At 38.9% G+C, this 24,299-nt stretch overlaps 1 protein-coding gene across 1 annotated transcript in view; it reads left to right on the top strand.

Moving 5' to 3' along the window:
• The window catches only part of AKAP6 (A-kinase anchoring protein 6), a 496,794-nt gene that overhangs the window by 332,081 nt on the left and 140,414 nt on the right, over positions 1–24,299 (top strand). The window lies entirely within an intron of this gene.

Raw genomic sequence — 24,299 nt, 5'->3', positions numbered from 1 at the left:
ACCCTGAGAATACCATAATTCAGAAAGAGTCATGTACCACAATGTTCATTGCAACTCTATTAACAATAGCCAGGACATGCAACCAACCTAAGTGTCCACTGACAGATGAATGGATAAAGAAGATGTGGCACATATATGCAATGGAATATTACTCGGCCATAAAAAGAAACGAAATTGAGTTATTTGTAGTGAGGTGGATGAACCTAGAGATTGTCATACAGAGTGAAGTAAGTCAGAAAGAGAAAAACAAATACCGTATGCTAACACATGTATATGGAATCTAAAAGAAAATATAAAAAGGTTCTGAAGAACCTAGGGGCAAGACAGGAATAAAGACACAGATGTAGAGAATGGACTTGAGGACATGGGGAGGGGAAGGGTAAGCTGGGATGAAGGGAGAGGGTGGCATGGACATATATACACTACCAAATGTAAAATAGATAGCTGGTGGGAAGCAGCCACATAGCACAGGGAGATCAGCTCCGTGCTTTGTGACCACCTAGAGGGGTGGAATAGGGAGGGTGGGAGGGAGGCTCAAGAGGGAGGGGGGCTTCCGTGGTGGCGCAGTGGTTGAGAGTCCGCCTGCCGATGCAGGGGACACGGGTTTGTGCCCTGGTCTGGGAAGATCCCACGTGCCGCAGAGGGGCTGGGCCCATGAGCCATGGCCGCTGAGCCTGCGCATCTGGAGCCTGTGCTCCGCAACGGGAAAGGCCACAACAGTGAGAGGCCCGCGTACCGAAAAAAAAAAAAAAAAAAGACAAGGTAACAAATGCTGGTATAGATGTGGAGAAAAGGGAACCCCTGTGCACTGTTGGTGGGATTGTAAATTGGTACAGCCACTATGGAGAACAGTATGGAGGAGCCTCAAAAAGTTAAATATATAACTACTATCATGTGATCTAGCAATCCCACTTCTGGGAATATATCCAGAGGAAATGAAAACACCAACTTGAAAAGGTACCTGCACGCCCATGTTCATAGCAGCATTATTTACAATAGTCAAAACATGGGAACAACCTAAGTGTCTATCAATGGATGAATGGATAAAGAAGTTCTACAAAATAGAGTATTATTCAGCCATAAAAAAGAGGAAATTCTACCATTTGTGACAAAATGGATGGACATTAAAGGCATTATGCTAAGGGAAATAAGTCAGAGAGAGAAAGACAAATACTGTATTATCTTACTTATATGTGTAATAAAAAAAAACTCATAAAAAAAGAGATCAGACATGTGGTTCCAGAGGCAGAGGGTGGGGGGAGGGGGAATTGGAGGAAGGTGGTCAAAAAGGTACAAGTTTTCAGTTATAAGATACATAAGAACTAGGGACATAATGTACAACATGATGACTGTAGTTAATACGGCTGTATGATATATAGAGAAGTTGTTACGAGAGTGACTCCTGAGAGTCTCATCACAAGGAAAGGTTTTTTTCTTTTTTTTCTTTTTTCTTTTATTTTTATTGTATCTATAGGAGATGATGGATGTTGGCTGAACCTATTGCAATAATCGTTTCACAGTATGTATGTAAATCAAACCATCATGTTATACTCCTTAAACTTATACTGTGGTGGAAGTCAATTATTTCTCAATAAAACTGGAAAAACAACTCCACTCAAATTGAAGTCCCAGAAGCCTTTAAATACCAATTTGAAGGAACAGGTGAATCATTATGTGAAATGTTTTATGTTCTAGATTTGTCTGATTACTTCCTCATGGTGTCTGGCAACCTTTCCCCCTAGCCCCTATTTCCTATAACCTATAAATCTGGTCCAGAGGTTTCCTTGGATTCAGGTTAAATGGTTTTGGCATGTATACTTCATATGGCATCTAATCAGGTTGTGTTGTCCACTCTCTGTGATGCTAAAGTGGTGACAGCCAAATATCTTCTTCATAGACATCAGATTGTCCTTATAATTAGCAGGTAATCTGTAGGACAGTGTTTTGACATCATGTGAATATTTATTTCTCCATCAAAGCTTTGCTTAATGGTTTTAGAATCCATTGATGATTCTTGTTGGAATCAATGATTTCTTTGGGGATTGTGAAATGCTGGTTTTCTAATTCTGTTATTTCCTAACACTTTTTTTTTTTTTTTTTTTTTGCGGTACGTGGGCCTCTCACTGTTGCGGCCTCTCCTGTTGCGGAGCACAGGCTCCGGATGCACAGGCTGAGCGGCCATGGCTCACAGGCCCAGCCGCTCCGCGGCATGTGGGATCTTCCCGGACTGGGGCACGAACCCGTGTCCCCTGCATCGGCAGGTGGACTCTCAACCACTGTGCCACCAGGGAAGCCCTCCTTCCATCTTTTTAACTGGCATTCCTTTTCTGTAGAGCTTCCTCATATCAACCTCAGATGAACTAGTTTCTCTTTTAAAAAGCAAGTGAAATACCTTATTTTTTCTTTTTACTTACCAATTTTGTGGTAATAGTCATCTTAAGTAGTGACACTTTTTTTTCCTCTTAGTTCAACTAAGTATTTTATCTCAGGGTTAAAGTATCATAAGACCTGCTAAAATTAAGCATCATCACTTTAAATTAAAATGTGTAACACAGAGGCTTCATTGCTCCCACAAGTTTTCTTGTTAGCAATTCTTAAACAATCCCCATTTATTTTAAACTGAAGGAATCTCAGGAGATTTTGGTCAAAGCATCACCTTTAAGGATATTCATCCTGCCACAGCTCAGGAAGTCTTTAAATGCCACCATTTATATCTTACCACTCAGATTGGCAACCAGAGGTGTTTGCAGCACTGGCCAAGGATCTCTGCTTTCTACCAGGACGTTGCCTCTCCTTCAAGCTTCCTTGAAGGATTGTTCATGGGCCTTCACTCAACAACCCATTCATTTATTCATTCATTCATTCAATCAACACACAATTTTCTGACACTGAGGGTACAATTATGAAGAGGAAAGATAAGGTCTCTGCCCTGTGGAATTTACATTTCATTGGGATATGGATCAGAAAAAGCAAGTGTGTAAATAAGCAAAAAAAAAATCATTTAGTCCAATAACTATAATTGTAAGATATAGTAAATTTAGGAAGAAAATAAATACGACCTGAGAAAGAGAATAATAGGAGATACTTATCTGCAGTGAGATGATCAGGGAATGAAGTAATATTTAAACAGAACTAAAGGATATGAAGGTGATAGCCATATGAAGAAGGAAGGAGGAAAGTTCTAGGGAGAGGGGACAGCATGGGAAGGAGCTAGTGTTCATTCAAGGAATTGAAAGAAGCCTAGTATAGCTGGAATGTGTGGGCGAGCGTGAGAGCAGCTTGGAAGGAATGACAGACAGCAAAGGCCAGAAACAGCAGGCCCCTGAAAACTCTGATACCTAAGGGAAAGTATGTCAGCACCACACTGGTTGAGGCTAGGTCAGATTTTTCCTTTAAATAGATTTTGAGCATAATATCTAATATCTACTATTGTGTTATTGATAATGGGGAAATACAGAATAATGGAAATATAAAATAATAATGGAGCAGTCTGTTGTAATTTGTCAGCCGTGGACAGAGCCATGTTTAGAAATTCTTTTTATAACTAGTCTTTTGGCTTAGGAGATAGCAATAGTTCATTTTTTTCACTCTGGTCCTAATATAGTGATCAGAAAAAGAGTTAAGCAAAAGGGAGGAGAAAGAAGGAGGATATAATTTTGCTTAATTTATCCCTTACTTAGAACAGCAGTATGCCTGATGGGTAGGAATCAAGCCTTCGAAGAGGAAATAAAAATGTGTATTTGTATTTTTTTCAGTCTCTTCCAGATATAATAGCAATAAGCTAGTGAGTATTTTCAGAAACAACTAAGCAACAAGCCCACCTTTATAAGCTGTAAGCAGCAGTGGTGATCAATCTATATAGTAAAAAAGATGATATAAATGCATGGGAGCTACTATTGCAAAGATTTGTGCAAGTGTGTGTGTGTGTATGTGCATGTGAGTGTGTGGCTCTGCCACAGATTTACCAGAAAATAGCCCCAGTAGCTCTTTTTAATACTTGGTGAACTTGTAGAAAGGAGGGAAGAATTATTGGATATTGTCTTAGTCTGTTTGGACTTCTGTAACAGAATGCCGTAGACTGGGTGGCTTCTAAACATCAGAAATTTATTTCTCACGGTTTTGGAGGCTGGAAAGTCCAAGATCAAGGTGCTGGCAGATTCAGGGTCTGGTAAGGGCCCAGTTCCTTGTTCACTGTGGCTCACATGTCAGAAGGGTGAGAGAGCTCTCTGGGGTTTCTTTTATAAGGACACTAATCCAATTCATGAGGACTCCACCCTCATGACTTAATCACCTACCAAAGGCCCCACCTCCTAACACCAGCACCTTGAGGGTTAGGTTTCAACATATGAATTTGTGGGGGGACACAAATACTTTAGTCTATAACAAATACGTTTTGAGTTTAATTTGGGTTCTAGAGTTTCATTTTTAAGCATATTACAACTTCAGCCTGTGAAAGAATTTTGTTTAAGTCAAGATTTTATTTAAGAACATTCCATTTTGGGTTTGTAATAACCATTCTTCACACTCATCATACACACTTGCTTTTTTCCCTTGCTCTTCCACTTGCCTTTATTCTCCTCATACTACTTTCCTCCTGTTGGGTCTCCTTCCGTGTTGACAAGATAAGCTAATTTCTGAGGCTCTGAGGTCTTTTCTGGCTGTGCAAATTGGGGCCCCAAAGGAAACCCAGCTTCACGTGATTTCCTCCTGACTGATACCCAGACCCCTGGGAGCAAGGCCAGGATGAGTCTTAGGTGGAGATGAGGGAGGTGGACACTCAAGACTTGGGGGTCTTTTGCAGGCTCTCCTCACCGCTGCTGTGAAAATTTCCATCCATTAACCTTTCTTAAAATTATCTTGTAGATCAATGTATTTCAGTCTTTAAGTGAAGAATATTGAAATTCATGAACTTAGAGATGGGTACTATGTTAATGTTAATGCCTGTGAATATTTGATATGTACTAGTACATCAGATATCTTTCTAATTCAATAGCTAACAAGAGTAGGGATGGGGATCATGGACAAAAGTAGTGAGAGTTTTTTTATGGAGGCTCTTTTTCTTTTTAACATCTTTATTGGAATATAATTGCTTTACAATGGTGTGTTAGTTTCTGCTTTATAACAAAGTGAATCAGTTATACATATACATATGTCCCCATATCTCTTCCCTCTTGCGTCTCCCTCCCTCCCACCCCTCTAGGTGGTCACAAACCACCAAGCTGATCTCCCTGTGCTATGTGGCTGCTTCCCACTAGCTACCTATTTTACGTTTGGTAGTGTATATATGTCCATGCCACTCTCTCACTTTGTCACAGCTTACCCTTCCCCCTCCCCATATCCTCAAGTCCATTCTCCAGTAGTTCTGTGTCTTTATTCCCGTCTTACACCTAGGTTTTTCATGACCTTTTTTTTTTTTCTTAGATTCAATATGTATGTGTTAGCATACAGTATTTCTTTTTCTCTTTCTGACTTACTTCACTCTGTATGACAGACTCTAGGTCCATCCACTTCACTACAAATAACTCAATTTCATTTTCTTTTATGGCTGAGTAATATTCCATTGTGTATATGTGCCACATCTTCTTTATCCATTCATCCAATGATGGACACTTAGGTTGCTTTCATGTCTGGGCTATTGTAAATAGAGCTGCAATGAACATTTTGGTACATGATTCTTTTTGAATTATGGTTTTCTCAGGATATATGCCCAGTAGTGGGATTGCTGTGTCATATGGTAGCTCTATTTTTAGTTTTTTAAGGAACCTCCATACAGTTCTCCATAGTGGCTGTATCAATTTACATTCCCACCAACAGTGCAAGAGTGTTCCCTTTTCTCCACACCCTCTCCAGCATTTATTGTTTCTAGATTTTTTGAAGATGGCCATTCTGACCGGTGTGAGATGATATCTCATTGTAGTTTTGATTTGCATTTCTCTAATGATTACTGATGTTGAGCATTCTTTCATGTGTTTGTTGGCAATCTGTATATCTTCTTTGGAGAAATGTCTGTTTCAGTCTTCTGCCCATTTTTGGATTGGGTTGTTTGTTTTTTTGTTATTGAGCTGCATGAGCTGCTTGTAAATTTTGGAGATTAATTCTTTGTCAGTTGCTTCATTTGCAAAGATTTTCTCCCATTCTGAGGGTTGTCTTTTGGTCTTGTTTATAGTTTCATTTGCTGTGCAAAAGCTTTTAAGTTTCATTAGGTCCCATTTGTTTCTTTTTGTTTTTATTTCCATTCCTAGGAGGAGGGTCAAAAAGAATCTTGCTGTGATTTATGTCAGAGTGTTCTGCCTATGTTTTCCTCTAAGAGTTTGAGAGTGTCTGGCCTTACATTTAGGTCTTTAATCCATTTTGAGTTTATTTTTGTGTATGGTGTTAGGGAGTGTTCGAATTTCATACCTTTACATGTGCCTGTCCAGTTTTCCCAGCACCACTTATTGAAGAGGCTTTCTTTTCACCACTGTATATTCTTGCCTCCTTTATCAAAGATAAGGTGACCATATGTGCATGGGTTTATCTCTGGGCTTTCTATCCTGTTCCATTGATCTATATTTCTGTTTTTGTGCCAGTACCATACTGTCTTGATTACTGTAGCTTTGTAGTATAGTCTGAAGTCAGGGAGCCTGATACCTCCAGCTCCATTTCTCATTCTCAAGATTGCTTTGGCTATTCGGGGTCTTTTGTGTTTCCATGCAAATTGTGAAAATTTTTCTTCTAGTTCTGTGAAAAATGCCAGTGGTAGTTTCTAGGGATTGCACTGAATCTGTAGATTGCTTTGGGTAGTAGAATCATTTTCACAATGTTGATTCTTCCAATCCAAGAACATGGTATATCTCTCCATGTCTTTGTATCATCTTTAATTCCTTTCATCAGTGTCTTATAATTTTCTGCATGCAGGTCTTTTGTCTCCTTAGGTAGGTTTATTCCTAGATATTTTATTCTTTTTGTTGCAATGGTAAATGGGAGTGTTTTCTTAATTTCACTTTCAGATTTTTCATCATTAGTGTATAGGAATGCAAGAGATTTCTGAGCATTTATGTTGTATCCTGCTACTTTATGAAATTCATTGATTAGCTTTAGTAGTTTTCTGGTAGCATCTTTAGGATTCTCTATGTATAGTATCATGTCATCTGCAAACAGTGACAGCTTTACTTCTGCTTTTCCGATTTGGATTCCTTTTATTTCCTTTTCTTCTCTGATTGCTGTGGCTAAAAATTCCAAAACTATGTTGAATAAGAGTGGTGAGAGTGGGCAACCTTGTCTTGTTCCTGATCTTCGTGGAAATGTTTTCAGTTTTTCACCATTGAGGACGATGTTGGCTATGGGTTTGTCATATATGGCCTTTATTATGTTGAGGAAAGTTCCCTCTGTGCCTACTTTCTGCAGGGTTTTTATCATAAATAGTTGTTGAAATTTGTTGAAAGCTTTCTCTGCATCTATTGAGATGATCATATGGTTTTTCTCCTTCAATTTGTTAATATGGTGTATCACGTTGATTGATTTGCATATATTGAAGAATCCTTGCATTCTTGGAATAAACCCCACTTGATCATGGTGTATGATCCTTTTAATGTGCTGTTGGATTCTGTTTGCTAGTATTTTGTTGAGGATTTTTGCATCTATGTTCATCAGTGATATTGGCCTGTAGTTTTCTTTCTTGGTGACATCTTTGTCTGGTTTTGGTATCAGGGTGATGGTGGCCTCGTAGAATGAGTTGGGGAGTGTTCCTCCCTCTGCTATATTTTGGAAGAGTTTGAGAAGGATAGGTGTTAGCTCTTCTCTAAATGTTTGTTAGAATTCGCCTGTGAAGCCATCTGGTCCTGGACTTTTGTTTGTTGGAAGATTTTTAATCACAGTTTGTGATTGTCTGTTGTGATTTGTCTGTTCATATTTTCTATTTCTTCTTGATTCAGTCTTAGCAGGTTGTGCATTTCTAAGAGTTTGTGCATTTCTTCCAGGTTGTCCATTTTATTGGCATAGAGTTGTTTGTAGTAATCTCTCATGATCTTTTGTATTTCTGCAGTGTCAGTTGTTACTTCTCCTTTTTCATTTCTAATTCTATTGATTTGAGTCTTCTCCCTTTTTTTCTTGATGAGTCTGGCTAATGGTTTATCAATTTTGTTTATCTTCTCAAAAAACTAGCTTTTAGTTTTATTGATCTTTGCTATCCTTCCCTTCATTGCTTTTTCATTTATTTCTGATCTGATCTTTATGGTTTCTTTCCTTCTGCTAACTTTGGGTTTTTTTCGTTCTTCTTTTTCTAGTTGCTTTAGGTGCAAGGTTAGGTTGTTTGAGATGTTTACTGTTTCTTAAGGTAGGATTGTATTGCTATAAACTTCCCTCTTAGAACTGCTTTTGCTGCATCCCATAGATTTTGGGTCGTCATGTCTCCATTGTCATTTGTTTCTAGGTATTTTTTGATTTCTTCAGTGATCACTTGGTTATTAAGTAGTGTATTGTTTGGCCTCCATGTGTTTGTATTTTTTACAGATCTTTTCCTGTAATTGATACCTAGTCTCATAGCGTTGTGGTCAGAAAAGATACTTGATGCGAGTTTAATTTTCTTAAATTTACCGAGGCTTGATTTGTGACCGAAGATATGGTCTAACCTGGAGAATGTTCAATGAGCACTTGCAAAAAATGTGTATTCTGTCGTTTTTGGGTGGAATGTCCTATAAATATCAATTAAGTCCATCTTGTTTAATGTATCATTTAAAGCTTGTGTTTCCTTATTTATTTTCCTTTTGAATGATCTGTCCATTGGTGAAAGTGGGGTGTTAAAGTCCCCTACTATGATTGTGTTACTGTCGATTTCCCCTTTTATGGCTGTTAGTATTTGCCTTATGTATTGAGGTGTTCCTATGTTGGGTGCATAAATATTTACAATTGTTATATCTTCTTCTTGGATCGATCCCTTGATCATTACGTAGTGTCCTTCCTTGTCTCTTGTAATAGTCTCTATTTTAAAGTCTATTTTATCTGATATGAGTATTGCTACTCCAGCTTTCTTTTGATTTCCATTTGTATGGAATATCTTTTTCCATCCCCTCACTTTCAGTCTGTATGTGTCCCTAGGTCTGAAGTGGGTCTCTTGTAGACAGCATATATACGTGTCTTGTTTTTGTATCCATTCAGCCAGTCTGTGTCTTTTGGTGGGAGCATTTAATCCATTTACATTTAAGGTAATTATGGATATGTATGTTCCTATTCCCATTTTCTTAAATGTTTTGGGTTAGTTACTGTAGGTGTTTTCCTTCTCTTGTGTTTCTTGCCTAGAGAAGTTCCTTTATCATTTGTTGTAAAGCTGGTTTGGTGGTGCTGAACTCTCTCAGTTTTTGCTTGTCTGTAAAGGTTTTAATTTCTCCATCAAGTCTGAATGAGATCCTTGCTGGGTAATCTTTGTTGTAGGTTTTTCTCCTTCATCACTTTAAATATGTCCTGCCACTCCCTTCTGGCTTGCAGAGTTTCTGCTGAAAGATCAGCTGTTAACCTTATGGGGATTCCCTTGTGTGTTATTTGTTGTTTTTCCCTTGCTGCTTTTAATATGTTTTCTTTATATTTAATTTTTGATAGTTTGATTAATATGTGTCTTGGCGTGTTTCTCCTTGGATTTATCCTGTATGGGACTGTCTGTGTTTCCTGGACTTGATTAACTATTTCCTTTCCCATATTAGGGAAGTTTTCAACTATCATCTCTTCAAATATTTTCTCAGTCCCTTTCTTTTTCTCTTCTTCTTCTGGGACCCCTATAATTCAAATGTTGGTGCATTTAATGTTGTCCCAGAGGTCTCTGAGACTGCCCTCAGTTCTTTTCATTCTTTTCTCTTTATTCTGCTCTGCAGTAGTTATTTCCACTATTTTATCGTCCAGGTCACTTATCCGTTCTTCTGCCTCAGTTATTCTGCTATTGATCCCTTCTAGAGTATTTTTAATTGCATTTATTGTGTTGTTCATCATTGCTTGTTTCCTCTTTAGTTCTTCTAGGTCCTTGTTAAATGTTTCTTGCATTTTCTCTATTCTATTTCCAAGATTTTGGATCATCTTTACTATCATTATTCTGAATTCTTTTTTAGGTAGACTGCCTATTTCCTCTTCATTTGTTAGGTCTGGTGTGTTTTTACCTTGCTACTTCATCTGCTGTGTGTTTTTCTGTCTTCTCATTTTGCTTATCTTACTGTGTTTGGGGTCTCCTTTTTGCAGGCTGCAGGTTTGTAGTTCCCGTTGTTTTTGGTGTCTGTCCCAAGTGGCTAAGGTTGGTTCAGTGGGTTGTGTAGGCTTCCTAGTGGAGGGGACTAGTGCCTGTGTTCTGGTGGATGAAGCTGGATATTGTCTTTATGGTGGGCAGGTCCACGTCTGGTGGTGTGTTTTGGGGTGTCTGTGGCCTTATTGTGATTTTAGGCAGCCTCTCTTCTAATGGATGGGGCTGTGTTCCTGTCTTGCTAGTTGTTTGGCATAGGGTGTCCTGCACTGTAGCTTGCTGGTCATTGAGTGAAGCTGGGTGCTGGTGTTGAGATGGAGATCTCTGGGAGATTTTCCCCATTGGTATTGCATGGAGCTGGCAGGTCTCTTGTGGACTAATGTCCTGAAGTTGGCTCTCCCACCTCAGAGGCACAATACTGACTCCTGGCTGGAGAACCAAGAGCCTTTCATCCACACGGCTCAGAATAAAAGAGAGGAAAAATAGAAAGAAAGAAAAAAAGAGGATAAAATAAAATAAGATAAAATAAAGTTATTAAAATAAAAAAATAATTAAGAAGAAAAATTTTTTAAGTAAATAAATAAATAGACAGAACCCTAGGACAAATGGTGAAAGCAAAGCTATACAGACAAAATCTTACACAGAAGCATACACATACATACTCACACAAAGAGGAAAAGGGGGAAAAATAATATATCTTGCTCCCAAAGTCCACCTCCTCAATTTGGGATGATTCGTTGTCTATTCATTTATTCCACAGATGCAGGGTACATCAAGTTGATTGTGGAACTTTAATCTGCTGCTTCTGAGGCTGCTGGGAGAAATTTCCCTTTCTCTTCTTTGATCACACAGTTCCTGGGGTTTAGCTTTGGATCTGGACCCGCCTCTGCGTGTAGGTCACCGGAGGGTGTCTGTTCTTCGCTCAAACAGGATGGACTTAAAGGAGCAGCTGATTCGGAGGCTCTGGCTCACTCAGGCCGGGGTAAGGGAGGGGCACGGAGTGCAGGGCGAGCCTGCGGCGGCAGAGGCTGGCGTGACTTTGCACCAGCCTGATGCGTCCTGTGCGTTCTCCCGGGGAAGTTGTCCCTAGATCCCAGGACCCTGGCAGTGGCGGGCTGCACAGGCTCCCGGGAGGGGAGGTGTGGATAGTGACCTGTACTCGCACACAGGATTTTTGGGGGCTGCAGCAGCAGACTTAGCGTCTCATGCCCGTCTCTGGAGTCCGTGCTGATAGCCACGGCTTGCGCCCGTCTCTGGAGCTCCTTTAGGCAGCGGTCTTAATCCCCTCTCCTCGTACACCAGGAAACAAAGAGGCAAGAAAATGTCTCTTGCCTCTTTAGCAGGTCCCGACTCTTTCCCAGACTCCCTCCCGGCTAGCGGTGGTCCACTAACCCCTTCAGGCTGTGTTCACGCAGCCAACCCCAGTCCTCTCCTTGCGATCAGACCGAAGCCTGAGCCTCAGCTCCCAGACCCCGCCCGTTCCGGCGGGTGAACAGACAAGCCTCTTGGGCTGGTGACTGCTGGCCGGCACCTATCTTCTGTGTGGGAATCTCTCCGTTTTGCCCTCCGTGGCCCTGTTGCTGCACTCTCCTCTGTGGCTCCGAAGCTTCCCCCTCCACCACCCACAGTCTCCGCCTGCGAAGGGGCTTCTTAATGTGTGGAAACCTTTCCTCCTTCACAGCTCCCTCCCACTGGTGCAGGTCCCGTCCCTATTCTTTTGTCTCTGTTTTTTCTTTTGCCCTACCCAGGTACGTGGGGAGTTTCTTGCCTTTTGTGAGGTCTGAGGTCTTCTGCCAGCGTTCAGTAGGTGTTCTGTAGAAGTTTTTCCACGTGTAGATATATTTCTGATGTATCTGTGGGGAGGAAGGTGATCTCCGCGTCTTACTCTTCCACCATCTTCTTCCCTTCCCTTTATGGAGGCTCTTAAATATGGTTTTGAGATATACTCCAATGTTCTTATTCAGCATTTGGGGTCCTTGCCTTACTCATGGTAAGCATCCTCTGCTTTCATTAGAATTTCCTAATTAAACACTATTATCTGTCTTTACATTTTTATTATGACTTTAGTAAATTAATTAATAACCAATATATTGAAAAGCAAAGCATTTCCCCTAGAAAATTATTTTTATATTTCCTACAAATATGGTTTTAAATAAAATATCTAAGTTTTTTAATGACTTTTGATTTTCTTTCCTTTCTTCATCTTCAAATATTTCTCATTTATCAGTGAATCACATCTCAGTATAATATCTAGATAAAATGTGTTTTCTCTCCTTTTAAATACTTTTATATTCTCATCTGTTTTTATGGCATGTTACTGCATGTCTCCAGAGGCACACAGCATTTTTATTTTCAAGTAAATTTATATTAGTTACAGTCTCCAGCTGTTTTAGATATAGGATCATTTCCTGTCGGTGCTGTTTCCAGGACAATTCTTTTTTTCCCTCACAAAAATGAAAAATGTAATTTAACAAAGACATCCTATAATTGCCTTCATATCTAGCAAGGTATCTAGCAATCTAAATACTTATTTTATTTAAAACATCTGTCTACATAATATCTAGTGATTGTCCAGGGCTAGATCATCCTTGGGAAAAGCAGCTGCTGCCATTTTTATTTAATTTATAAGGCACCACCAAAAATGTCTCCTTAATATTGAATCTTCTGCCACTATGTCATATGTGAGATTTTTTAAAAAATGAGAATAGCTTACCTTTTTGGTGTTTGCAGTTAGTCTTTTTCAAATTAGGAAAGACTATTCTTTTAAAAATCACTATGGAAACATTCTGCAAGAATAGTAAGCTTTTGTTACATATATCAAGATATCATAATAAAAATGGTGACATGCTACTCTACTCATATAACTAGACTTACATTGGATTCACATTTTATTTATTATTTATTTATTTTTAAGATTTTTTTGATGTGGACCATTTTTAAAGTCTTTATTGACTTTGTTACAGTATTGCTTCTGTTTTATGTTTTGTTTCTTTGGCCGCGAGCCATGTGGGATCTTAGCTCCCCAACCAGGGATCGAACTTGCACCCCCTGCTTTGGAAGGCAAAGTCTTAACCACTGGACCGCCACAGAAGTCTCTGGAATCACATTTTAATTGTCAAGTTTTTTTAGACTTATTTGTCTGTAGTGCATTTTCTTTTTATTTATGATGAGAATGTAAAGTCTTTTTTATTGTGAAGTCGGTCTGCTGATTAGAGCTATTAGTCAATGTGTTCTTGTTATTTTTCAGAAAATGCATGAGAAAGATGACAGCTTCTATAAAAGTTCTTTGTCTTAGGGGTGATACTGAATATTACTTGTAGAGGAACCAATTGGAAACTCTATTTATTGTGCAAGATCCTTGGAGCCTAAGATAAAGTGTTTAACTTTTAATAGATTGTATCAATTGAGGCTCAACCAAATGCCAAAACCAACAGACACCCAGGCTCACAATAGTGTGTCTAAATGAGAAAGTTTACCTTTTCCAGGGATGTAATCAAAATATTCCTTTTTGGAACACTAAGAGTATGAAAGGGAAATGATTATGGTTCCCTACTGACATACTGTTATGATTGACAGGAAAAACCAACATGCATGCCACCTGAGACATCTTGTTCAGGAACTTTCTGGAGGGTAGTAAATTGGTGTTGGCACAAACACAAAAAAATAAAATGACTTGATTCAGCACTTTTCAATTCTAAATCCCCAAACACTAAAGAAAGAAGTAAATATTCATCAAATGATCAAAATTTATATTGATTTTTATTCTACATTAGCAGCTCAAAGTCAAGACTCTTGACAGGGTGGATGTCGGTTTGAATGATTCTCTTTGAAATGAGGATACAGGCACTGAGCTGAGTGCTACCGTGCATTCCTGAACCATAGGCCCTGATTATTAGAACCCTAGGAGGCTAAATTTTTAAGAGAACAGTATAAAGGCAGACTTGTTCAGTTTTGTTTTGATAGCTAAATTGTTATTATTAGTATGTAAAGTAATTCTTGTTGTTCCTGCTTCATTCCTTCCTTTCTATCACCATCTAAGGACAACTATTTTATAGAATTTCAAAGGAGCTGGAGTGCACATTGTAGTCATAGAGTTAATAGCAGCATTTGCCAACATAATTGTACTTGGGAAGGAACTGCCAGTCCTGCAGGGCAAGAGAAACTAAGATTGTATCTTCACATTATACATCTTTAATTTTTAGTTTCTGCCAGAAAGTACATAAGGATTTGCTATAGTGGAATTTGGAAGATGGGAATAAGGATACAGCTGAAGAATATAAACACAGACTTGATGCCTGTGTCATCGTGCAGAGATTTGTTAAGGAAACAGTAATGGAGAAACATCGAAATTCTGATCATCCCCTCCAGTCCACACAGTGTAATCACACTCCCTTCCCACCCTAGCTCATGACATAAGATGCTGAATTTTTAATCGCTTTAACTACTTCCATTGCAAAGAGGAGGAGGGTGGTGGAGGATAAGGCTATCCACAAATGTGATTGTGTGATATATTTGTTCTTTATGTTTGTTAGGTGGAGGCATTATTATGGCTGTTTTTACTAAACATCTCATCTATCATTAACATGGAGGAAGGAAACATTTTTCTTTACACACAAATGCAGAAGAAATAATGAAAATAGCATTCATGTTAATTTTTCTGCTTTGTTTAAATGCTTACCATTTAACAAATATCATTAAGGACATAGCTTTAAAATTGAATTTCTTAAACATTACAGTGAATGGTTTTAATGGTTTGCAAATAGCACCAAGTCAATAGAAATAAAGATGACATTTTAATGATATAATATTTTTTACTTAAATCAGTTATCTTTTGCAGTTGTCCTGAGTTAATTATCCATGAATATAAATATAAGTAAACCTTGGGAACCTAAGGCTAGTTTTTCTGGGGCTGCCAATATGGTCAGAGAAGTTTTATATCCTAATGTACAGATTAGTATATACAGTAATCTTTGCTAAGTATAATATTGAAATAGCTTTGAGATTCTTGTTAAATTTTTAATGTATATTTAACTTTAAATGGGAAAATGTTTATATATTTAAATACTTTTATAACTTTCTTATCCATTGATAAAAAGAATATTCTAACGAACTTACTGTTTCTTTGACAACATTTTCAAAGTGTAATATTGGTCATATCCTTGAATAAATATTTTAGCTCCTATTATGTAACATAATTTTCTGTAATTCTAGGTTTAGGTTCCCTAAGGACAGGCACCATGTCTGACCCAGATTTGTATCTTGTACAATGTCTTACATATAAGAGACTCCCAAAATATGTTTGTCAAATGAAGAAATGAAGACTTTTAATCAGCTTTACTCCAAAGAGACACATTGCTCCTTAGTCCTATGACTCCCTGCTCCAACTCTGTAGGAGAAGGAGGCTTTGTTACTCCATTCAGTTGTGCACACAGGGCTGAAGAGAGACTCTCATCCTTTATAATGCCAAATATTCTTTGTACTTAGTTAGAATGTAGCTAATCATGGATGTGTGATAAATGTCTTCAGAGAGTTCATTTCTAGACAAAAGAAATGCACTTTGAATTCAATTCCAAAGATGAGTTATTTCAGGAAACCATGAACCTCCAACAGTGATGGGAAAAGCAACAACGCACAAAATAACTGGGATCTTGGGCGAAAGAAATACTGTAGAGGTGACAACGCTAAATCCTGGAGTGAGTATGAGGAATTCTGCCAAACAAAAGCATGGAGATTTCCAAGTGTAGATTGTAATCAACCCTGAAAGTCCTTGTCAGAACCTGTGGGGGTCTAGAGACTGAAGGTGTTTCCAGAAGAATGAAGCAAGTTGGGCTAGTTGCGTGAGAAGGATACTATGGGGAGGCGAGAGGGGAGGCATAGTAAATATTTGTTTAAGGAATAAGAGAAAAAGGCATGTGATTAGAGACAGTGCATCAAAGGGTAAAAACAACAACAACAACAACAAAAACTAGTAAAAGTAGGAAGATTTTCCCAAATGACAAAATTATTGTCGGAAAAAGTACAGTTCCCCTCCATTGTATTGATGGATCCCCATGGTCTTCCTGAATTGGTGTGGATTCTTCCAAAGTGTGACATTGCTAATGTTTCTTCCAAAAGCTCAAATGACTCTTTTTTAATGGGCAATCAGATTTTATTAAGCTAAAACAAGTTCTTACCCAGAAGACTTAAAACTTCGTTTTGAAATGGATTGCAGCTTACTGCATGATGACAATAGCTGAAATTTTCATTCTATAAGTGTGAGACCATCGTGGTTAGTTTCTAATATAATACGTGAAGTATAGGATCACTCTATTAGCTGAATAAAATATTACCAAATGACTCGAAATAAAGAAGCTTTTCTTCTTCCTTTTTTTCCTAGATAAAAGTAAATAAGTTGTATATTACAATAATTTTCTGTCAAAGAAAAAAATAGTCTCCTTTCTAAAAGAAAATGAGCCAACTATTTTAAAAGTCAAGCTGAGGCTACAGCCTTCAAACTATCTGTTTTATTTCTTTGTAGACTTTAAACCATTTTAGATTTTCAAACTCAGTAAGTCTATTCAGCTAATTTGTATAGAGTGCCTATCACATACTGTGTGCTGTGCTGGGTGCTGGAGATGCAGCAGTGAATATATAGATAAAAGTCCCTGTCCTCACGTGGCTTTCAGTCCACTGGGGGAAGATGGACAATACAAAATAAGTTACATATTTTAGCTACACATGGTGAATATGTATAAAGGATGATAAGGATTGCTGGGGGTGGGGGTCGGTTGAAGTATTAAGTAGAAGATCAAATAAGACCTGAATAAGAAGATGACATTTTCAGACAAGACCTGAGGGAGGTTAGGGACCAAGCTAGCTTGCAAACAAGACCAAATGCCCCTAGAGTATGCCCACAAGCCATGCTGGAGCATGTCCGGATAGGTTGAAGACTGAGGACTCAACTGGGGAATTTGGACAACAGCCTAGTTGGAATGTATTCAAGAGAAAATAGGAGAGGGATTGGACATAGTGAGTATAGATAATACATGTAAAAGTGACTTTGCTGTAATGGAGAACAGAGAAATGGGGCTTTAGCCAGAGGGTAGATTGGTATCAACTGATGTCTAGAGATTATTTTTCCTTTTTTCTTTTTTTTTAACATGGGAGAAACAGCATCTGGGGGTGGGGTGGTAATGTGCTAATGAGAATAATTATAGTAGAGAGGAAAAACTTGATAGGGGAGAAGGGTGGTTTGCTGCTGGGGTGATAATCTGCGTAGATAAGAGGGGGTCTAGTGCCTAAGTAGAGGGAATTGGCCTTGGATAGAAATACGGACTGTTTCCACAGAAAAAGGAGAGAAAGCAGAGGATGTGAACCCAGATGCAAGTGGGTGCGTAGATGTGGTGGGAAGCTATGAAGTACAATATGAATGAGCAGGCAGACCTACAATGGCATGAGTTAAGAAAGAGTAAAATTAATTATTTAACATTCTCAGGATACTTAACCCAACAAAGGATGCTGTGACGTGCAGTGATAATGAAATAATTGATATTTCTTAACTAAATCAGTGCTTTTTAGGGCAAGGATAAGGCATATGTCTATATGTGATTATAAAAGTATGTGTTTCATCCTTAAAGACTGTTAGAATAACTGAAACTTACCTCCCCACCACCAAATTTTTCATGGGCTAACTATTTTGTCATTAGACGCAATATCAGAGGAAGGTAGATGGTTGAGTAATTATTCAGGCCCTGGAGAAGATCGTTGAATTTGGATCACCACATAGCAAGCCAAATTTAAATAAAATATTTTAGAACACTGTCTTGTGTTCTGATTATATTATTAATTTGTAGTCTAAATTTGAAGGAGTATCTGTAGTGATTTAAACTATAGGTGCATACAAAATAAAAGGGGAAAACATACTAGCAATGATAAGCGGCAAAGCAATTGTATTAAACCTCAGAAGAGAAGGCAGTGTTTCTAACTTTATTATGTGTATTAGTCTGCTAGGATGGCGATAACAAACTACCACAGACTAGGTGGCTTAAACAACAGATTTATTTATTTATTTCTTACAGTTCTGGAGGCTGGAAGTCCCAGATCAACATGTTGGGAGGTTTGGCAGGTTGGATTTCTGGTGAAGCCTCTCTCCTCGCTTATAAATGACTGGCTACCTTCTCATTGTGTCCTCACATGGCCTTTTCTCTGTGGGAGCGCTCTGCATCTTCTTATAAGGACACCAGTCCTGTTGGATTAGGGCCATATCCTTGTGATCTGTTTAACCTTAATTACCTCTTTAAAGACCCTGTCTCCAAATACAGTCACATTGGGGTTTAAGGCTTCAACATACAAATTGAAAAGTTATGACATTATGTGTCCTGAGTCTATAACATTATGTTTAAAGGTTTACTAGAGAGATATGAGTTAGTAGAATCTCTTAGGCATTCCCCCTGTTTGGGATGCTGGGCTTCTGGCCTCTTGGAAGCTGTTGATTCCCTTCTCAATGCAATGTTCTCAAAGTACACCAGGAGGTAGGAACTTTATGAGCATATTTGGACTCATCCATCAGACACCTATGTTCCCATGACAGAAAAAGGGAGATGGAGGAAGATAATGCCATCACAGAAACAATGTCATCTTTTGTTGGCAGGTCATTGGATAGGGTTCCGACTCCCTAACCTGACATCCTCCATAGCCTATCCCCTTCTACTTTAGCCTCTTCATCCAAATGCCTCCCAAACTGCAGCTACCATTCTCTGAACATGCCACATCCTTTCATAACTCTGGGCCTCTGAACAAAATGAGGTACTCTGCCTATAAAGATATTCATCTGCTTCTTTACTTGACAAAGTCATAGCCATGCTCCCAGATCTGGCTCAAATGCCACCTCTGTCAAGCCTTTACTGCCTACTCCTCACCTTCAGGCAATTAGTTCTTTTATTTCCCATCTTCCCCCACAATCATTTCACTTGGCACACTTGTAGGTATCTGTTGGCATGGCTCTTTCCTCCACTACACTGCAGTCCCTTGGGAAAAGGGGCTATGTTTTGTTCTTTTTTGTACCCACAGTCCCTGGTACAGTTCCTGACACATGATAAAGGCTCAGTGAATATATGAGTAATAAATTATTTACTGAGCCCCTATCATGTTCCAGATACTGCCAAGGTGCTGGGAATACAAAATGGCTGAGGAGACAGACAGACAGTGTCCCTGTATGGAGCTTAGAGTCTGGAGACAGAGACAGAAAAAGTGTAAGCCAGCAAATGTAAGAATTTTTTTTTTTTTTTTGCGGTACGTGGGCCTCTCACTGTTGTGGCCTCTCCCGTTGTGGACGCGCAGGCTCAGCATTGTGGACGCACAGGCCCATGGCTCACGGGCCCAGCAACTCCGCAGCATGTGGGACCTTCCCGGACCAGGGCATGAACCCGTGTCCCCTGCATCGGCAGGCGGACTCTCAACCACTGTGCCACTAGGGAAGCCCCAAATGTAAGAATTTTAAGTTGTGATATGTGCTGTGAAGGAAATTAACAATTCTGAAATGGAGAAAGATAGAGTGGATCTACTTTTGATAGGGTGGTCAGGGAAGGCCTCTCTGAGAAGTAACATGTCAGCTGAGAGCTAAAGGATGAGAAGATATTACCAAGAGAATGTTCCAGAGAAAGGGAACAGTATATGCAGAGGTCCTGAGACAGGGAAGAGCTGTTTACAGAACTGGGAGAAGGCAAGCATGACGGTGCATAGTGATCAAGAGGGAGACAAGTAGGAAATGAGGTCTGAGACAGGCAGGAACCAAATCTAATGAGTCGTGGAAGAAGTTTGTGTTTTAGATCTGAATGCAGTATGAAACCAACTCAGTTTTATAGAGACCACTCTGGTCCTGTAAGGGAAGAGATTAGAGGGGCAGGAATGGGTGAGGGGAGATACATATTAGAAGATAATTGCTGTACTACAGGGGAGAGATGATGAAGGCTTGGACCAATCTGGCAGCAATGTAGACTGTGAAGACAGACTGGAGAGACATTTTGAAAGAGGAATCAACAGAATTTAGGGAGTAACTGGCTGTGGAAAATGAAGAAGAGGAGTCATGGAAGACTCTCAAGTTTCTGACCTAAGCAACAGATGGTGCCATTGATTTAACGGGAAAGTCCTAAGAACAAAGTTTCGGGGCGCACGTTAAGAATGAGAATGGAGAGTGTTTTAAACAGTGATGCCTAAAGTAAATTCAGTTAGCAATGTCAGGTGATTGATTGGGTAGGTAGCTATGGCACTCAGAGGAGAGAACAGGAGGCCATTACTACATAGATGGCATTGAAATCCATGGAAGAGAGTATAAATAAAGAAAAGAAATCCAGAATTAAGCCCTGAAATACCAACAACCAGTGATCCCAGATGTGATTCAAAAAGATCAATGAACTATCTATAAAATAGATTTGGGGATGGTGGAGAAAGAGGAGGGAGAGTGCTTGAGAATCCATCGCATTAGGTCAGCTAAGGTGTAATGCAGGCCTAGATTAGAATAAGTGAGAACTGATTCTTTTTCTCTTCTCATCATACACCATCTCCCATGGCAGTCTTATTTCCTTTCCTAATGTCAACCATTGCCTCTGGGTTTATATTTCAGTCTTAATATTTCCACTTGCTGCACATCTCATTTGGGGAATCACACCAGTACCTCAAACCAAAAGACTCAATTCCAGCTCATTTGTTCCATTCACCTGTACTGCTGTTTTTATATTCCTACTCCCATTAACGACAGCTACCAGGAAGTGAGAGGTGGATCTGTCGCTGAGTCTGTTCCCTTTTGTTCCTTTTTATTTTCCTTAATAGGTTGCTAAATCCCATTGATTACTATCAATCCCATTGATTGATTAGTAGGATCAGTAATATTATTTAATGTCTTAGTTTCCATTTGTAAAATGTAATCACTTTTAAAAGTATCCACAATTGTAATAGATGCTAAGAAATGAAATTCTTTTAATCAAAGATTCAGTGTTACTATTTTTTTAAGAACTATAGTTTCTTCAAATCTTTTTCTTAAAAATTTACCTTTGGGGCTTCCCTGGTGGCGCAGTGGTTGAGAGTCCGCCTGCCGATGCAGGGGACACGGGTTCGTGCCCTGGTCCGGGAAGATCCCACATGCCATGGAGCGACTGGGCCCGTGAGCCATGGCCGCTGAGCCTGCGCGTCTGGAGCCTGTGCTCCACGACGGGAGAGGCCATAACAGCGAGATGCCCGTGTACCGAAAAAAAAAAAAAATTTACCTTTGGACTAAGATACAGTATGAGAAAAAGTTAAGACAGTTTGCAGAGAGATTTAGACTGGCAAAGTCATTCAACCTTAGCAGAAGAAGCAACTTTGGTTCTATTTTTATCATCACGTTTAGGAATGAATCACTGAAAGCAGAGATAGAAATAGAGGTGGATAGAAAAGACCTGGGCCATCTAATTCATCTCCTTGTTAGCACAGGGAAGTTTCCTATGTCAAATGCCTTTGAGATATTGTGCAATAAAAGTCTTAGATTAACAACATTTCAATCACTTTTGTAAGGTGACTAATTATTTTTCAAGTTGCTCTCAGCAACTTGTCTCTCTCTGAGCTCCTTTCCATGTACCCCTGTCATGAGAGGTGTTTCCCTCTGTGCACAGAAATGGCCTAGGATCTCAAAGGGATGAACTTCAATTATTCTTCTATAGTAGTGATGAGTCTATATTAAGTTGGCCTCCCTCTTAATGATGCTTTTTGTGACCAGTGACACACATTTGTGAAATCTTTACCCAGAACAAGCAGTGGTCTAATTTGCTACCTTAGGGTGGTTAAAAATTAATGGGAACCTGTAGGGATCAGACATGCCCCTTGGCATCTAATGGTGCAGATTCAATATTTTAATGGGGTTACCAATAGAATACTTTGTGTGGGATGTCCTCCTCAGTATCCCTATAGCATTAAGGAGGGGAGGGGTGGGGGGGTAGCATTTGGAAAGATTGTTTTTAAGTTCTTTTTTAAAATTATTATTACTGTTATTTTACTGAAGTAGAGTTGATTTACCATGTTGTGGCAATCTCTGCTGTACAGCAAAGTGACTCAGTTATGCACACACAGACATTCTTTTTTTATATTCTTTTCCATTATGGTTCAGGATATTGAATATAGTTCCCTGTGCTATACAGTAGGACCTTGTTGTTTATCCATTCTAAATGTAATAGTTTGCATCTACTAACCCCAAACTCCCAGTCCATCCCTCTCCCTCCCCCACCCCCCTTGGCAACCACAAGTCTCTTCTCTATGTCTATGAGTCTGTTTCCGTTTTGTAGATAGGTTCATTGTGCCATATTTTAGTGATATCATATGGTATTTTTCTTTCTCTTTCTGACTTACTTCACTTAGTATGATAATCTCTAGTTGCATTAAATTCTTTGACTATTGTTCAGTATCTCTCAGTTATCACATATTTAGTTACTTAGGAATATTGTATGCTCTTTTGAAAGATATATTCTGTTGTTTTTTTCTAATCATTGACTCCCTCTATTCAGTTTCATGTACCTCCCCCCAACTGTTAAAAAATATTCTTAGGTCTGTAGGTATCATTTCTCCAAATTCTATGATATCTGCAAAGCTCTGAGTTGGCACTTTTCTGTGTTGCCATTAATATACTCCATACCTTCTCTTTCACTATCTATTAATAAATATGCTGAATAACACTAAATCTAGTATTTCCTTTGTGCTTTTCCATCAGCCATACCCCTCTTCCCATACTGAATGTACTCCATGTAACATTATCCTTTGTTTATACTGTTTGACGTAATTCTTAATCCAGTTGAGTCTATTCTTATTCAAGCCAATGCGTTTGGGCAGGAAGAGCGTACATGAACCAATACATAGATTGCAGTTCTTAATTGATTTCTGAAACTTCAGTTATATGAGTATAGTAATTTTAGCATTTTTAAAGTTCTTCCTCAGTATCTAGAACATTCATAAGTAGCTGCTTGTGGAAAGCAACAAAATGCGAACTCTAGAGTGGTTTGAGATCTTACATTTCATAAGCTACCCATTTCCTTTACAGAGTCCTGATTTGCCCTTTTAAGCAGCTGCTACTTTGCAACTCTCTCTCTTTCTTTCCATGGTTGAGTCTGTAAAACCAGAGACCAGGCAAAAGGCCTTGGTTGGCACTGGATGCAAAGAGTAGGAGGTCATGTCTGACTTTGCTTTTCCTGCATGTTATAGAATTCTGGCAACCACCCAACAGCTGACCCAGACCTGTTTTTTTGTAGGAGAATATATAATTAAATTATAAAGAAGCAGAAGTGTTAAGGCTATTGAGAAATGTTAACGGACGTGTTGGATTTAGTGAAGTGCGCCAAAAGAAAATAAGAGCTCCTTTGGTCCACAGTGCACATAACTCATCATTGCCCTTTCCCCTTCACCATAGGCAAGCATGCCACCGAGAAGACTTCATTCCCCGTCTCATCTGGTGTTCTAGGGAACTCTAAAGCCACAGGGATCACAACAGCTGCAATAAATAAAGCATCTATTCAATGCTATTCCATGCCAAATATTATTCAGCATTCTTTTGGCCTTGGTTTGATAGAAAACAGCATGATGAACTTACTACCTCTCCCTGTACTACAGTGAGCCCCAAGTATCTATGAAAGATTTAACAATTCAAGCCTGCATATAAGCAAAATCACTGTTCTCTCTATTTTAACATTATTAAGACAAAATCCAGAGAACCAAAAAAAAAAATGTAATACAGGAAGTCCGTTGTCACTATTGGAAAGGTATTGAATTAATACTAGGCTTTTTTATTCTCCTCGGGGAAGATAATGAGAAGCATTCAGAGTATGTGTCCATGCAAATGTATGGGTCGGAGGGGGAATCTTTAAAAAAATAAATGTTACATATGTGGCAATACGAGGAGGAATATTATTAAGGAATTTCACAGAATTTTTCTGTAAAGTCTCATCATACAGTATTATGATCTCAGGGATATTTTGTGATATTTACTGAGTCTTCTGAGAATTCATTTATTCAGGTCATATTTTAAGGAGGAACTTATAAGATTCAAATCTAAAATATAATTCTGTAATATGCCCAGCTGATCCCATTAAATCCAACCTGAAAAGGA

Source organism: Phocoena phocoena, chromosome 2 (assembly GCF_963924675.1).
Source record: "Phocoena phocoena chromosome 2, mPhoPho1.1, whole genome shotgun sequence".
NCBI lineage: Eukaryota > Metazoa > Chordata > Mammalia > Artiodactyla > Phocoenidae > Phocoena > Phocoena phocoena.
Note: the sequence above shows the minus strand (reverse complement) of the source record. Positions and strands in the feature narration are given on the sequence as shown.